Below are 17,419 nucleotides of genomic sequence, written 5' to 3'. Positions count from 1 at the left end.
TAAATTCCAGTGAATTCAAGCCCAGTCTCTCCACTCTCTTAGCATATGACATTCCCGCCATCCCGGGAAATAACCACTGCACTCCCTCAATAGCAAGAATATCCTTCCTCATATTAGTTACTTGAAGTTAGAGAACCTACTTGAGCCTCCCAGTTGCTAAACATTTTAATTCACACTGACCTTTCTGTCCAAGGTCTCCTCCATTGTCAGAGAGAGGCTCCATGCAAATTGGAGGAACAGCATCTCATATTTCGCTTATGTCTTCCATGGGTGGGTAATATTGTATATAGGATAAAAATATTGGGTGACGCAGCGGTAGAGTCGCTGCCTCACAGCGCCAGAGACCCGGATTCAATCCCGTCTACGGGTGCTGCCTGTACGGAGTTTGCACGTTCTCCCTGTGACCTGCGTGGGTTTTCTCCGGGTGCTCCGGTTTCCTCTCACACTCCAAAGACACGCAGGTTTGTAGGTTAATTGGCTTGGTACAATTGTAAATTGTCCCTAGTGTGTGTGGGATAGTGCTAGCCTATGGGCATCGCTGGTCAGCACGACTCGGCGAGCTGAAGGGCCTGCTTTGCGCTGTGTCTCTAAACTAAACTAAAGGTTCTCAGCATAGGAGCAAAGAGGTCCTTCTGCAGTTGTACAGGGCCCTAGTAGACCATACCTGGAGTATTGTGTGCAGTTTTGGTCCCCTAATTTGAGGAAGGACATTCTTGCTATTGAGGGAGTGCAGCGTAGGTTTACAAGGTTAATTCCCGGGATGGCGGGACTGTCATCTGCTGAGAGAATGGAGCAACTGGACTTGTACACTCTGGAGTTTAGAAGGATGAGAGGGTATCTCATTGAAACATATAAGATTATTAAGGGTTTGGATCCGCTAGAGGCGGGAAACATGTTCCCGATGTTGGGGGAGTCCAGAACCAGGGGCCACAGTTTAAGAATAAGGAGTAAGCCATTTGGAACGGAGACGAGGAAACACTTTTTCTCACAGAGAGTTGTGAGTCTGTGGAATTCTCTGCCTCAGAGGGCAGTGGAGGCGAGTTCTCTGGATGCTTTCTCAGAGAGAGCTAGATAGGGCTCTTAAAAATAGCGGAGTCAGGGGATATGGGGAGAAGGCAGGAACGGGGTACTGATTGGGGATGATCAGCCATGATCACATTGAATGGCGGTGCTGGCTCGAAGGGCCAAATGGCCGACTCCTGCACCTATTGTCTATTGTCATTGTAGCGCACCTGATCTCTCTCCAGCAGTGGAGAAAGCTGAGAACAGCCGCCAGCATCTGTCTCCACAACGCCTATCTTTCTCTTTACTCACAGTGTTGATGCCAGGACAGTGCCTCCTCACTCACAGTCCCGACAGAGGGTGTCAACCTGAAATGACAATGACCCATCCCTTTGACTCCACAGATATGGCTCAACCTGTTCTTCCAGCAGTTTACGTTTGACCTCACCCTAGTGCACTCTCTTGTTTAACTGCTTTGTCAATGATCACCATTCCATCAGCGGGTGGTTCGGGTGGGAAGGGACGGATGGACCAGGGAGTTACGGAAGGAGCAGTCTCTGCGGAAAGCAGACAGGGGAGGAGATGGGAAGATCACCTCCACCCTACCAGCCTTCACGTATCACCTCCACCCTACCAGCCGTCACGTATCACCTTCCACCCTACCAGCCGTCACGTACAACAAATAACCTCCATCATTTTCGCCACCTCCAACGTGACCCCACCACTTGCCACATCTTCCCATCTCCTCCCCTGGCCACTTTCCGCAGAGACCGCTCCCTCCGTAACTCCCTGGTCCATTCGTCATTTCCCATCCGAACCACCCCCTCTCGTGGCACTTTCCCTTGCAACCGCAAGGAATGCTACACTTGTCGCTTTACCTCCCCCCTTGACTCCATCCAAGGACCCAAGCAGTCGTTCCAGGTGAGGCAGAGGTTCACCTGCACCTCCTCCAACCTCATCTATTGCATCCGCTGCTCTAGATGTCAGCTGCTCTACATCGGTGAGACCAAGCGTAGGCTTGGCGATCGCTTCGCCCAACACCTCCGCTCGGTTCGCATTAACCAACCCGATCTCCCGGTGGCTCAGCACTTCAACTCCCCACCCCATTCCCAATCCAACCTTTCTGTCCTGGGCCTCCTCCATGGCCAGAGTGAGTCCCACCGGAAACTGGAGGAGCAACACCTCATATTTCGCTCGGGTAGTTTACACCCCAGTGGTATGAGCATTGACTTCTCCAATTTCAGGTAGTCCTTACTGTCTCCTCCCCTTCTCAGCTCTCCCTCTAGCTCCTCCTCTTCCTTTCTTCTTCCCCCCCCCCCCCCCCACCTTCACATCAGTCTGAAGAAAGGTTTCGGCCCGAAATGTTGCCTATTTCCTTCGCTCCATGGATGCTGCCTCACCCGCTGAGTTTCTCCAGCATTTTTATCCAACTTTTGTATCGTCAGCAAACTTGCTAATCTTGCCCTGTATGTTCTCATCCAAATCATCGATGTAATCAATGTGGGGGGATTGGACAGGCCATGTTTCAGGTCGAGACCCTTCCTCAGACTTTAGACCCCGAGCTTCAGATCCCAATCCAAACGGTCCATTCCCTCCACGAATGTTATCTGACCTGCTGAGTTCCTCCAACATTGAAACATAGGTCATAGGTGCAGGAGTAGGCCATTCAGCCCTTCGAGCCAGCACCGCCATTCAATATGATCCTGGCTGATCATCTAAAATCAGTACCCCGTTCCTGCTTTCTCCCCATATCCCTTGATTCCCTTAGCCCTAAGAGCTAAATCTAACTCTCGCTTGAAAACATCCAGAGAATTGGCCTCCACTGCCTTCTGTGGCAGAGAATTCCACAGATTCACAACTCTCTGGGTGAAAATGTTTTTCCTCATCTCAGTCCTAAACGTCCTACCCCTTATTCTTACACTGTGTCCAGCAACCTGGAGATCAGGTAGATTCAGGCAGGCTGAGCAAAGGTGTTCTGTGAAATGATCGACCAGTCTTCACTCAGCCCGCCTGAACCTACCTGATGTCCCGGTTGCTGAACACTTTAATTCTCCTTCCCATTCCCACACGGACCTTTCTGTCCTAGGTCTCCTCCATTGGCAGAGTGAGGCTAAATGCAAATTGGAGGAACAGCACCTCATATTTCACTTGGGAAGTTTACAGCCCAGTGGTATGAATTTTGATTTCAGGTAGCCCAGGCATTCCCCCTCTCTCCATCCCCTCCCCCACCCATATCCCACCAGCTTCTCGTTTTCACCCAACAAACAGCTAACGGCCTGTTTCCTTTATCATCGTTACTTTTTCGCATATCTTTCATTCATTGTTCTTTATCTCTCCACATCACCGTCTATATCTCTCCTTTCCCTTATCCCTAAACCAGTCTGAAGAAGGGTCTTGACCCGAAACGTCACCCATTCCTTCTCTCCAGAGATGCTGCCTGTCCTGCTGAGTTACTCCAGCTTTTTGAGTCTATCTTCGGTTTAAACCAGCATCCGCAGTTCCTCTTACATCATTCATATAATAATCTATCTTCCTGTTCTTGCCAGCAAAGTGGATAACCTGACATTTATCCACATTAGAAACATAGAAAATAGGCGCAGGAGGCCATTCGGCCCTTCGAGCCAGCACCGCCATTCATTGTGATCATTGTCCACTATCAATAACCCGTGCCTGCCTTCTCCCCATATCCCTTGATTCCACTAGCCCCTAGAGCTCTATCTAACTCTCTCTTTAATCCATCCAGTGACTTGGCCTCCACTGCCCTCTGTGGTAGGGAATTCCATAAATTTACAACTCTCTGGGTGAAAAAGTCCAGCATTTTGTGTCTACCTTTGATTTAATCAGCATCTGCAAATCTTTCTTACACCATTCAGATAATAATCTGCCATCTTGTTCTTGCTACCAACCTCACATTTATCCATATTATACTGCATCGGCCATGCATCTGCCCGCTCACCCAAGTTACCCTGCAGCCTCATAGCATCCTCCCCGCAACTCACACTGCCGCCCAGCTTTGTGTCATCCGCAAACTTGAAGATGTTACTTTTAATTCCCTCATCTAAATTGTTACATTTAATTCCTTTGTCTAAATACACCACAGTTTAATTCCACACTGGATTCACTAACTCTAGAAACGTAGAAAATAGGTGCAGGAGGAGGCCATTCGGCCCTTCGAGCCAGCACCGCCATTCAATGTGATCATGGTTGATCACCCCCTATCAATAACCAGTGCCTGCCTTCTCCCCATATCCCTTGACTCTACTAGCCCCTGGAGCTCTATCTAATTCTCTCTTAAATCCATCCAGTGACTTGGCCTCCACTGCCCTCTGTGGCAGGGAATTCCATGGGTGAAAACGTTTTTTCTCACCTCAGTCTTAAATGACCTCCCCTTTATTCTAAGACTGTGGCCCCTGGTTCTGGACTCGCCCAACACTGTATTAAAACTAATCATATTATGATCACTACCTCCAAGCGGTTCCTTAACCTCGAGTTCTCTTATCGTATCTGGTTCATTGGACAACACTAAATCCAGAATTGCCTTTTCTCTGGTCGGCTCCATTACAAGCTGCTCTAAGAATCCATCTAGGAGGCATTCTCCAAACTCTCTTTCTTGGGGTCTGGAATCAACCTGATTTTCCCAGTCTACCTGCATATTGAAATTATACTACATCTGCCATGCATCTGCCCACTCACTCAACCTATCCAAGTCACCCTGCAGCCTACTAGCATCCTCCTCACAGCTCACACTGCCACCCAGCTTTGTGTCATCTGCAACATTTAATTTCCTCATCTAAATCGTTAATATATATTGTAAATATAATTTTGCACACTAATCTCTTGTGTCGGACCTTGTCAAAGGCTTTTTGAAAGTCTAGATACACCACATCCACTGGCTCTCCCTTAACCATTCTACTTGTTACATCCTCAAAAAATTCCAGCAGATTAGTCAAGCATGATTTCCCCTTGCTGACTTAGCTAAATCCATGCTGACTTTGACCGATCCCATCACTGCTTTCCAAATGCGCTGCTATAACATTTTCAATAATTGACTCCAGCATCTTCCCCACTACGGATGTAAGGCTAACTGGTCTATAATTCCCCATTTTCTCTCTCACTCCTTTCTTAAAAAGCAGAGTTACATTAGCTACCCTCCAGTCCACAGGAACTGATCCAGAGTCGAGAGAACATTGGAAAATTATCACCAATGCATCCACGATTTCTAGGGCCACCTCTGGGATGCAGATCATCAGGCACATGGGATTTATCTGCCTTCAGTCCCAACAGTTTACCTAACACTATTTCCTGACTAATGTGGATTCCCTTCAGTTCCTCCCTCTCACTAGATCCTCGGTCCCCAAGTATTTCCGGGAGATTTTTTGCGTCTTCCTCAGTGAAGACAGACTCGTTTAACTGTTCTGCCATTCCCTATTTCCCCATTATCAATTCACCTGTCTCTGACTGTAAGGGACCTACATTTGTCTTCATTAATCTTTTCCTCTTCACATATCCTCTTATTCAAACATCCACCCGAACAGGGTTTGGACACGCTAGAGGCAGGAAACGTGTTCCCGATGTTGGGGGAGTCCAGAACCAGGGGCCACAGTTTAAGAATAAGGAGTAAGCCATTTAGAACGGAGATGAGGAAACACTTTTTCACACAGAGAGTTGTGAATCTGTGGAATTCTCTGCCTCAGAGGGCGGTGGAGGCCGGTTCTCTGTATACTTTCAAGAGAGAGCTAGATCAGGCTCTTAAAGATAGCGGAGTCAGGGGATATGGGGAGAAGGCAGGAATGGGGTACTGATTGGGGATGATCAGCCATGATCACATTGAATGGCGGTGCTGGTTCGAAGGGCCGAATGGCCTATTCCTGCACCTATTGTCTATTGGTCTGGGAGTAAATCTCAGCACACATACAATGGAGATTTAAAGCTCTCTGACATGAGAGACAACTTCCGTATTTAATTCAATTCATCAAATGATGAAAGGCCAAGATAGAGTGGCGAATAATGAAAGGTCTAGGTAGAGTCGACGTCAAAAGGATGCCTCCAGAAATGGGAGAGTTGATTGATTGATACTTCTTTGGCAAATGTGACATGTCACAGTGAAATTCTTTGTTTTGCATACCATAGACACGGTATGCAAAGAATAGCCACGTATAGGGCGTTGACAGTGTTACAAAGTATTCAGTACAGTCCCCAATAGCCCATCTTGTTCTCCGCAACCCCCCCCCCCCCCCACACGGGATGATTTGAGTGGGGAAAGGATAGAGAAAGAGGGAATGCCGGGGCTACCTGAAGTGAGAGAAATCAATATTCATACCACTGTTGTCCAATATTCATACCATAAGTTGCCCAAACGAAATATGAGATGATATTCCTCCAATGTGCATTTAGCCTCACTCTTACAATGGAGGAGACCTAGCACAAAAAGGTCTGTGTGGGAATGGGAAGGAGAATGAAGTGTTTAGCAACCGGGAGATCAGGAGATTGGCGAGATCAAATGTAGATTGCGCGATCGTTTCGCTGAACTCCTTCGCTCTGCCTGAACCAACCTGATCTCCCAGGTAGACAAAAATGCTGGCGAAACTCAGCGGGTGAGGCAGCATCTATGGAGCGAAGGAATAGGTGACGTTTCGGGTCGAAACCCTTCCTTCGCTCCATAGATGCTGCCTCACCCGCTGAGTTTCTCCAGCATTTTTGTCTACCTTCAATTTTTCCAGCATCTGCAGTTCTTTCTTAAACAACTTGATCTCCCAGTTGCTAAACATTTTAATTCTCCTTCCCATTCCCACACAGACCTATCTACATCATCGTCTATGTCTCTTGTTTCCCTTATCCCTAACCAGTCTGAAGAAGGGTCTAGACCTAAAACATCGCCCATTCCTGCTCTCCAGAGATGCTGCCTGGCCCGCTGAGTTACTCCAGCTTTTTGTATCTATCTTCGGTTTAAACCGGCATCTGCAGTTCCTACCCACATACCTTCAGCAAGGAGACGAGGAGGAATTTCTTTAGCCAGAGAGTTGTGAATCTGTGGCATTCATTGCCACAGACAACAATGGAGGCCAAGTCAATGGGTATTTTTAAAGCGGAGATTCTTGATTAGTATGGGCGTCAAATGCTATGGGGTGAAGGCAGGAGAATGGGGTTCAGAGGGAAATATGGACAAGCCATGACTGAATGGCGGAGTAGACTCGATGGGCTGAATGGCCTAATTCTGCTGCTGGGCCATCCTTTGGAAAGTGAACCAAATGCCACACACGTGACCAGATGTCATCAAATAAAGTAACATGTTAAAAAAAAATTCTTGTAAGAGGTTAATCTTTCTCATTGCTATTTCCCTACCTACAGAACTATAACGTACATCCGCTAAAGATATGAACATTCTACCTTTTTTTTTTTAATTCATAGAGTTTGTAAGATAAAACTGACATGAAAAAAATGTTTCCGTGTGAGGTCGCACACGTGACCAATCATGCTTGACCTCTGACCCTAAACAAACATTGTCAGCATAACATAAATATTTCACTTGATAAACTTCAAAAAAAAAACTGAATAATATATACAGTACAAAACAATTTACTTGTAATGCCTTCAGAATTAGAAGAGATCTATTCCACAATTTTCCATATTTTTTGGGCACACACGTGACTAAGACTGGGCCTCCTATGTTTTATGCTTAATAAAGGATTAATATATTTCTTTTATATCCACTCATTTCAAAATGCCATTCCACCTGTTTATTACGAGCAGCGATTACTTGGTACCTGCATTCCGTGGCCAGGAATGTGATAGCCCATGAAATGCCAACCATCACAGAGCCGTTACTGTTTTGTCCCTTCTAAAGTTTCCATGCTGCACTTTCTTGACCATTCCAGATCCACCCAACATTTCTGACCATGAACATTACGCTTTATTAAATCGAGAACCTGCCAACAGGTTATTTTAAAATATTAATATCAAACATTCCAACAAGCAGCGATTTCATTCAACAAATGATTTTCTTGGTCAATGTCAGAAAAGTCTTTCCAAACAATAATATAACAATGTGTTCATGGATCTTCTGCATGTGAAAAATAGACTCCGTCTGCATCTCGCGCTACCTCGGGAAAGCAGCCAACATAATCGAAGACTTGTCCCTGTCCCACCCCGGTCATTCCTTCTTCTCCCCGCTCCCGTCCGGCAGAAGGTACAGAAGTTTGAAAGCGCGCACCACCAGACTCAGGAACAGCTTCTTCCCCTCTGTTATCAGGCTTCTGAACGGCCCTTCCATAAGCTAGGGTACTGTCCGATTCACCTCTACCCCATTGCGGACATTGGACTTAGTGCACTACAATGCTGAGAACTATATTCTGCACTCTGTATCTTCCCCTTTGCTCTACCTGTTGTACTGGAGTTTGGCTTGATTGTATTTATGTACAGTGCCCCATATGTTTGGGACAAAGACTCATCATTTATTTATTTGCCTCTGTACTCCACAATTTGAGAATTGTAATAGGAAAATATCACATGTGGTTAAAGTGCACATTGTCAGATTTTATTAAAGGGTATTTTATATATTTTGGTTTCACCATGTAGAAATGACAGCAGTGTTTATACATAGTCCCCCCATTTCAGGGCACCATAATGTTTGGGACACATGGCTTCACAGGCGTTTGTAATTGCTCAGGTGTATTTAATTGCCTTCTTAATGCAGGTATAAGAGAGCTCTCAGCACCTAGTCTTTCCTCCAGTCTTTCCATCACCTTTGGAAACTTTTATTGCTGTTTATCAACATGAGGACCAAAGTTGTGCCAATGAAAGTCAAAGAAGCCATTATGAGACTGAGAAACAAGAATAATACTGTTAGAGACATCAGCCAAACCTTAGGCTTACCAAAATCAACTGTTTGGAACATCATTTAGAAGAAAGAGAGCACTGGTGAGCTTACTAATCACAATGGGACTGGCAGGCCAAGGAAGACCTCCACAGCTGATGACAGAAGACTTATCTCTGTAATAAAGAAAATTCCCCAAACACCTTTCTGACAGATCAGAAAAACTCTTCAGGAGTCGGGTGTGGATTTGTCAATGACCACTGTCCGCAGAAGACTTCATGAACAGAAATACAGAGGCTACACTGCAGGACGCAAACCACTGGTTAGCTGCAAAAATAGGATGGCCAGGTTACTTAAAAGAGCAACCACAGTTCTGGAAAAAGGTCTTGTGGACAGATGAGACGAATATTAACATATCAGAGTGATGGCAAGAGCAAAGTATGGAGGAGAGAAGGAACTGCCCAAGACCCAAAGCATACCACCTCATCTGTGAAACACGGTGGTGGGGGTGTTATGGCCTGGGCATGTATGGCTGCTGAAGGTACTGGCTGATGATAGTAGCGTAATGAATTCTGAAGTGTCTAGACACATCCTATCTGTTCAAGTTCAAACAAATGCCTCAAAATGGCCGGCGGTTCATTCTACAGCAAGACTATGATCCCAAACATACTGCTAAAGGAAAAGGAGTTTTTCAAAGCTAAAATTCTTGAGTGGCCAAGTCAATCATCCGATCTGACTCCAATGAGCATGTCTTTTATATGCTGAAGAGAAAACTGAAGGGGACTAGCCCCCAAAACAAGCACAAGCTAAAGATGGCTGCAATACAGGCCTGGCAGAGCATCACCAGAGAAGGCATCCAGCAACTGGTGATGTCCATGAATCGCAGACTTCAAGCAGTCATTGCATGCAAAGGATATGCAACAAAATACTAAACATGGCTACTTTCATTTACATGACATTGCTGTGTCCCAAACATGATGGTGCCCTGAAATGGGGGGGACTAAGTATAAACACTGCTGTAATTTCTACCAAACGTGTAAAAATACCCTTTAATAAAATCTGACAATGTGCACTTTAACCACATGTGATTTTTTCTATTACAAATCTCAAATTGTGGAGTACAGAGGCAAATAAATAAATGATGAGTCTTTGTCCTGAATATTATGGAGGGCACTGTATAATGTTATCTGATCTGTTTGAATAGCGTGCAACAAAGCATTTCATTGTCCCTTGGTACACATGACAATAATAAACCTAAACATGATTAAATGTGGTCTTGGTGATGGTGGATCCACATAAAGTAGAGACAACATTTTAATCCTATCACAGTTCATCCTAGGCCTAATCCATCAAATCAGTTCAAATAGATTTAAATATAGAATAAGTGATTTTAAATGACAAGGAGTTAAGCAAATGCAGTAATACTTTACAGGCCATCCCACACAGAACATAAATATTTACATTTATTTTTATTAAAGGTATTTCACAAGCTAAAGAAAACACCCAGTCTTGGAGGACATCCGCCCTAATAGATGTTATTTTGCTTAACACAAAATGCTGGAGAAACTCAGCGGGTGAGGCAGCATCAATGGAGAGGAGGAATTGGCGACAATTCGGGTCGAGACCCTTCAGACTGACGTCTGGGGAGGGGGTAGGACAAGGAAAGAAATTGGGCGGAGGCAGTGGGACTAGTGGGAGGACTGGGAAGGGGGCGGGGAAGGAGAAAGAGAGGAAAATACTACTTAGAGACAGAAAGGTGCTGAAATAGCAAAAATGCTAAATTTTATATCAAGTAATAACATTTAGTACTTTTACCTATAGAGATGTTGTTGGTATATTCCTGCATTGTAAATTGCACAGAGATCTGCCCCTTAATATCTTTTAAAAAATGGGGCAAAATATGAGTTCATTAGTTCATAAGTGATAGGAGCAGAATTCTGCCCATCAAGTCTACTCCGCCATTCTATCATGGCTGATCTATCCTTCCCTCTTAACCTCCGACACCTGTACTAATCAAGAATCTATCTATCTCTACCTTATAAAATATCCATTGACTTGGCCTCCACAGCCTTCTGTGGCAATGAATTCCACAGAATCACCACCCTCTGATTAAAGAAATGTCTCCTTATCTTCCTAAAGGAACGTCCTTTAATTCTGAGGCTGTGTCCTCTGGCCCTAGACTCTCCCACCAGTGGAAACATCCTCCCCGCATCCACTCTATCCAAGGTAGATAAAAATGCTGGAGAAACTCAGCAGGTGTGGCAGTATCTATGGAGCGAAGGAAATAGGCAATGTTTCGGGCCGAAACCCTTCTTCAGATTGATGCAGGGCGGGGGGGGAAGAAGAAAGGAAGAGGATGAGCCAGAGGGCTGAGGGGGAGCTGAGAAGGGGAGGAGACAGCAAACCGGAAATTGGAGATGTCAATGGTCAGGCCACTGGGATGCAGACTGCCCAAGGTGCTGCTCCTGAAAAAGTTACTTTTATAACAACTAAACCAGGTTCGCTTCTTAATAAACAGACACCACGCAAACTGTTTGGTAGACCAGTTCAAAACTTTACTTAACATCGGCCGATGGAAGGGAGCGAGAATTCCAGCTAAGTGACCAATGTAGACACTCAACTGTCCCCGGTCCTCTTCTCTGACCAACAGGAAACCTTCCACAGAGATCAGAGGTACAGGAAAAATGTTCAGATTGCCACTGGGTACAAGCAGACTGCCCACATTGACCATCTGCTTTATCATTTGATTTCCACTTTCCTGGTTTTTTTCTTTGTCCCTAAACATAATTACCGGACTGGCTATTTCTCTCTTGGGACATTGGTCATTTGGTTTATCTCTTACTTCAAAGGCAATCACTTGGGAGACAATGTTAGAGGGATTATCTCCCACAACCCCGCAACCTTAGACAAGCCTAATTTGACACTAAATATAAACTGTAAGCTAGCCCTGAAACCTATTTTAATTTTTTTCTTATTTTTGTAACTTTATTTGGCTTCATCACTCCTCCAATTTCCGGTGGGACTCACTCTGGCAATAGAGGAGACCCAGCACAGAAATGTTGGATTCGGAATGGGAGGGGGAGTTGAAGTGCTGAGCCACAGGGAGATCAGGTTGGTTAATGCGGACCGGGCGGAGGTGTTCGGCGAAACGATCGCCAAACCTACGCTTGATCCAAGCTTTTCACTATTCGGTAAGTTTTAATGAGGATCCCCCTCATCCTTCTAAACTCCAGCGAATACATGCCCAGTGCTGTCAAACGCCCATCATATTAACTCGCCGATTCCTGGGGTCATTCTTGTAAACCTCCTCTGGATCCTCTCCAGAGCCAGCACATCCTTCCTCAGATATGGGGGCCAAAATTGTCCAGGATATTCCAAATGCGGCCTTGCAGAGCCCCAGCATGAGTGATACAAACACGGAATTCAGATCATAGAAAGTATTACAGGAGGAATTAAAATATCTCATGAAGGCAAGGTTCCCTTTAATCAAAGTTAGTAAATGACAAGGAAGAAACAAACACTCCATAAAAGCAAAAAGATAGACACAAAAAGCTGGGGTAACCCAATGAGAGTTACTCAAACCCGCCTTTCTGCAGTTCCTTCCTACTCCATAAAAGCAAAATCTGAAATGTACAGACAGAAAATTAAAAAGTGCGCCCATTAGTGGGAGGTGGGAAATTAAAGATCAAAAACATGGACATCACAAAACTACAGAGGGATGTCCAACTTTAAGTATAGATCATATATTTTAAACACCAACAAAGCGCTTTAGTTTGTAAATTATAGTACCACAATTTAGCCAACATTTCACTAGAGAACCTCATAATGTAGCTGAAAGACTCCGTTTTCTTACTTATTTTAAAGAAATACATAACAAACTTTTATAAAATCCTCAATGTTTTCTTTCTCAACTCAGAGGATAGCTGACAAACAATGATTAAAACTAAAACCAAGGATCACAAAATATTTGAGAGAGATTGGCAGGCAGATTGCACAAACTCGGATTATTTTCTCTGGAGGTTGCGGTGGGGGGGGGGGGGGAAGTGAGGGGGGAAGTGATGGAAATCTATAAAATTATGAGTGACATATGTTGAGCAGACGGACAGAACCTCCCCAGGGTGATAGGTCAAGGTCTGGAGGCTACAGCTTTAAGGAGAGGGGGGAGGCAAGTTTAAAGGAGATGTGCGGGGCAAGTTTTTTTTTACAGACACAGATGGTGCGTGCCTGGAACTCGCTGCCAGGGGTGATTGTTGGTGGAGGCTGACAATGGTGGTGTTTAAGAGGATTTTACATATACATCACGTGCGGTCATAGCAGAATCCACGACATTTGGTCACAGACATTGAGGGTCAAATGGTCTGTTCCTGTGTGAAAAGACTTGCCCTGCACAACTCTTTTAAACTTTGCCCCTCTTGCTCTAAAGCTGTGGACTAGCACCCCCAGATCCCTCTTTTCATGTATTCTAGAGAGAGTTAGACAATAGACAATAGGTGCAGGAGTAGGCTATTCGGCCCTTCGAGCCAGCACCGCCATTCAATGTGATCATGGCTGATCATCCCCAATCAGTACCCCTGATTCTTGAAATCTAACTAATAGCCCAGTCCCACAGTAGGAGTGCATTCCAAGAGCTCTCCCGAGTTTAAAAAAAAATCAAACTCGTTGTAAGCACGGAGAATGAACGTAGCGGGTACGTCGGAGCTCGGGGACGTCTCTTAGCGGCTCGTACCGCTAACGGCGGGTACTCAGGAAGACTCGCTAATGGCAGGTAAGCTCGGGAAGACTCGTAAAGATTTGTCAACATGTTGAAAAATGTCCACGAGAGTCCCGAGTACCGATGAGTGGCCATTACTGTAAATCTCCGAGTTCGAATCAGAGCAAACTCGGGAGAACTCTTGGAATGAACTCGTACCGTGTGACAGGGCTTTAAAGAGTTAGATTTAGCTCTTAGGGCCAACGGAATCAAGGGATATGAGGAGCAAGCAGGAACAGGGCACTGATTTTGGATGATCAGCCATGAACATATTGAAGGACCGATTGGCCTCCTCCTGCGCCTATTTTCTATGTTTCCATGTCTATAGAAACATAGAAATTAGGTGCAGGAGTAGGGCATTCGGCCCTTCGAGCCTGCACCGCCATTCAATATGATCATGGCTGATCATCCAACTCAGTATCCCGTACCTGCCTTCTCTCCATACCCTCTGATCCCATTAGCCACAAGGGCCACATCTAACTCCCTCTTAAATATAGCCAATGAACTGGCCTCAACTACCCTCTGTTGCAGGGAATTCCAGAGATTCACCACTCTCTGTATGAAAAAAGTTTTTCTCATCTCGGTTTTAAAGGATTTCCCCCTTATCCTTAAGCTGTGACCCCTGGTCCTCTGGTCATTGACATTTATACCCTGGAGGAATAAAGGTTCTCACTGTCTGCCCTATCCATGCCCACTACTCATTTTATATATTTCTATCAGGTCTCCGTTAAACCTCCAACGCTGCAGAGAAAACTATTCAAGTCTGTCCAACCTCTCCTTATACCCAGGCATAATTCAGGTAAACCTCCTCTGCACCCTCTCCAAAGCCTCCACATCCTTCCTGGAATGGTGCGACCAGAACTGCCCATAATATTCCAGGTCTATAAAGTCCTATAAAGCAGCAATGTGACCTCCTGCCTCTTATACGCGAAGGTACACAAAAATGCTGGAGAAACTCAGCGGCTGCAGCAGCATCTATGGAGCGAAGGAAATAGGCAACGTTTCGGGCCGAAACACTTCTTCAGTCTGAAGAAGGGTTTCGGCCCGAAACTTTGTCTATTTCCTTCGCTCCATAGATGCTGCTGCACCCGCTGAGTTTCTCCAGCATTTTTGTGCACCTTCGATTTTCTGCATCTGTAGTTCCTTCTTAAACTCTTATACGCGATGCCCGGACCGATGATAGCAAGCATATCATATGCCTTCTTTACCTCAGCAGGTGAGGCAGCATCTCTGGCAAGAAGGAATAGGCGACGTTTTGGGTCAAAAAGAAGGGTCTCGACCCGAAACGTCATCTATTCCTTCTCTCCATAGATGCTGCCTCACCCGCTGAGTTTCTCCAGCATTTTTGTCTACCTTTGATTTTTCCAGCATCTGCAGTTCCTTCTTAAACATGTATTATGTACTAGTGCAAGACATTACACAGACATTACACAGACATCATTAGTCATTTATATATATCACAAACAATATCAATAGACAATAGACAATAGGTGCAGGAGTAGGCCATTCAGCCCTTCGAGCCAGCACCGCCATTCAATGTGATCATGGCTGATCATCCCCAATCAGTACCCCGTTCCTGCTTTCTCCCCATGACTGCTTTCTCCCCATATCCCTTGACTCCGCTATTTTTAAGAGCATCGATCCCACCACAGATCCCAATGGAATTCCAATGGTCACAGACTTTCTTATTGCCACTCTTTGAGGGTTATGGACTTGGTCACCAAGATCGCTCTGTACATCAATATCGTTAAGCATCATGCCATTAATTGTATGTTTACCCTTTACATTTGACCTCCCAAAGTGCAAACTTCATCACTTGCTCAGATTAAACTCCATCTGCCATTTCTCTCCCCGTGTCTGTAGCTGATCAATATCGCGTTGTATACTTTGACATCCTTCCAGGAATGAGTCGGACCTATGATCAGCGCTTCTCGGCACTAGGCCTGTACTCGCTGGAGTTTAGAAGAATGAAGGTGCTCCTCATTGAAACAGACAGAATGGTGAAATGCTTGGACAGAGTGGATGTGGAAAGGTTGTTTCCACTAGTGGGAGAGTCTAGGACTAGAGGTCACAGCCTCAGAATTAAAGGACGTTATTTTACGAAGGAGGTGAAGAGGAATTGCTTTACTCAGAGGGTGGTGAATCTGTGGAATTGTTTGCCGCAGACGGCTGTGGAGGCCAAGTCATTGGATATATGTAAGGCAGAAATAGATTGTTGATTAGTGCGGGTGTCAGAGGTTATGGGGAGAAGGCAGGAGAATGGGGTTAGGGGGGAGAGATAGATCAGCCATAATTGAATGGCGGAGTCGACCTGATGGGCCGAATGGCCTAATTCTACTCCCATCACTTATGGCCTTCCTCATATTGTACAACTCAACAATCTTAGGGATGTCTCCAAACCCATGCTGCTGCACCCACTGGGTTTCTCCAGCACTTTTGTCTACCACCAATATTTATGTCTAAGTCACTTATTTACACATCACAAGTTATTATAGACAATAGACGAAGGAGTAGGCCATTCGGCCCTTCGAGCCAGCACCGCCATTCAATGTGATCATGGCTGATCATCCACAATCAGTACCCCGTTCCTGCCTTCTCCCCATATCCCCTGACTCCGCTATCTATATGAGCTCTATCTGTTATCTATGACTTTTATAATTATTCACATTATTATTTACATACACACCTGAAGTCAGCATATTTTACTTTAGGACATTTTATTTGAATATTAGGGGGAGGAAGACATTATGTACCAGGAGGGGGGGAGAGGGGGGAGGGGGGGGAGGGGGGAGAGAGGGGGGGGGGGGGGGGGGGGGGGGGGGGGGGGGGGGGGGGGGGGAGGGGGGGGGGGGGGGGGGGGGGGGGGGGGGGGGGGAGGGGAGGGGGGGGGGGGGGAGGGGGGGGGGGGGGGGGGGGGGGGGGGGGGGGGGGGGGGGGGGGGGGGGGGGGGGGGGGGGAGGGGGGGGGGGGGGGGGGGGGGAGGAGGGGGGGGGGAGGGGGGGAGGGGAGGGGGAGGAGGGAGGGGAGGGGAGGGGGGGGCCGGGGAGGCGGGCTCCACAGGCGAGGGGGGGGCTCGGGGCCTAACGGGGGGGAGGGGAGGGGGGTGGAGAGGAGGTGTCTCCGGGGACAGGAGGGGAGGGGGGGGAGACACACCTCGAGGGGGGGGGAGGAGGGGGGGGAGAGGAGGGGGGGGGGGAGAGGGGGTCCCGGCAGCGGGGCATTTACCTGTCTCCGTCCCCGTCCCCGTCCCCGACTGTCGGCGGCGCCAGGCGGCCGCGCCGCGTCTCTCCCCAGTACACACGCGGGGGGCGCGCGCGCTCGCGACCGACCGAGGGGGGGGGGAGGAGGGGCAGGCAGCCTGCGTGCGCGAGGGGGGGAGAGGGGCCGTGCGTGCGTGCGCGCTCCCGACTGGAGGCGGGGCCGTGCGTGCGTGCGCGCTCCCGACTGGGGCCGAGGCGTGCGGGCGGGGGGGGGGGGGGGGGGGGACGTCCCTCGCGTCCGGGCGTGAGGGGGGGGAGGAGGGGGGGAGAGGAGCGCTCAGGAGGAGCGCCGGGCCGCCTCTCCACAGGCGAGACCGGGCATTGGGGTCAAGCGCCGGGCCCATCTCTCCCTCTTCTACCTCACACCCCAACACCCCACGACCCATCCCTCACCAATCCTCCCCCCCCCCGTCCCCCCCAAATCACCCCCGTCCCCCCAAATCACCCCCGTCCCCCAAATCCGCCCCCGTCCCCCAAATCACCCCCGTCCCCCAAATCACCCCCAGCCCCCAAATCACCCCCGCTCCCGAATGGGCCGTGCCGTGCGCGGCCACGTCCCTCGCCCGTGAGCCCCCGAATCAGGAGCGCCCCCTC

General features: G+C 47.4%; 1 long non-coding RNA gene across 1 annotated transcript in view; it reads right to left on the bottom strand.

Moving 5' to 3' along the window:
* The window catches only part of LOC129694189 (uncharacterized), a 33,892-nt gene extending 17,030 nt beyond the window's left edge, over nt 1–16,862 (bottom strand). The window contains exon 1 of the long non-coding RNA XR_008722977.1: nt 16,791–16,862. This is a non-coding gene — a long non-coding RNA (uncharacterized LOC129694189). The remainder of the gene's footprint in view (nt 1–16,790) is intronic.
* Between the last annotated feature and the right edge of the window lie 557 nt (nt 16,863–17,419).

This window comes from Leucoraja erinacea, unplaced genomic scaffold, assembly GCF_028641065.1.
Source record: "Leucoraja erinacea ecotype New England unplaced genomic scaffold, Leri_hhj_1 Leri_573S, whole genome shotgun sequence".
NCBI lineage: Eukaryota > Metazoa > Chordata > Chondrichthyes > Rajiformes > Rajidae > Leucoraja > Leucoraja erinaceus.
The sequence above is the reverse complement of the archived record's forward strand: the minus strand, read 5'-3'. Positions and strand labels throughout refer to the sequence as shown.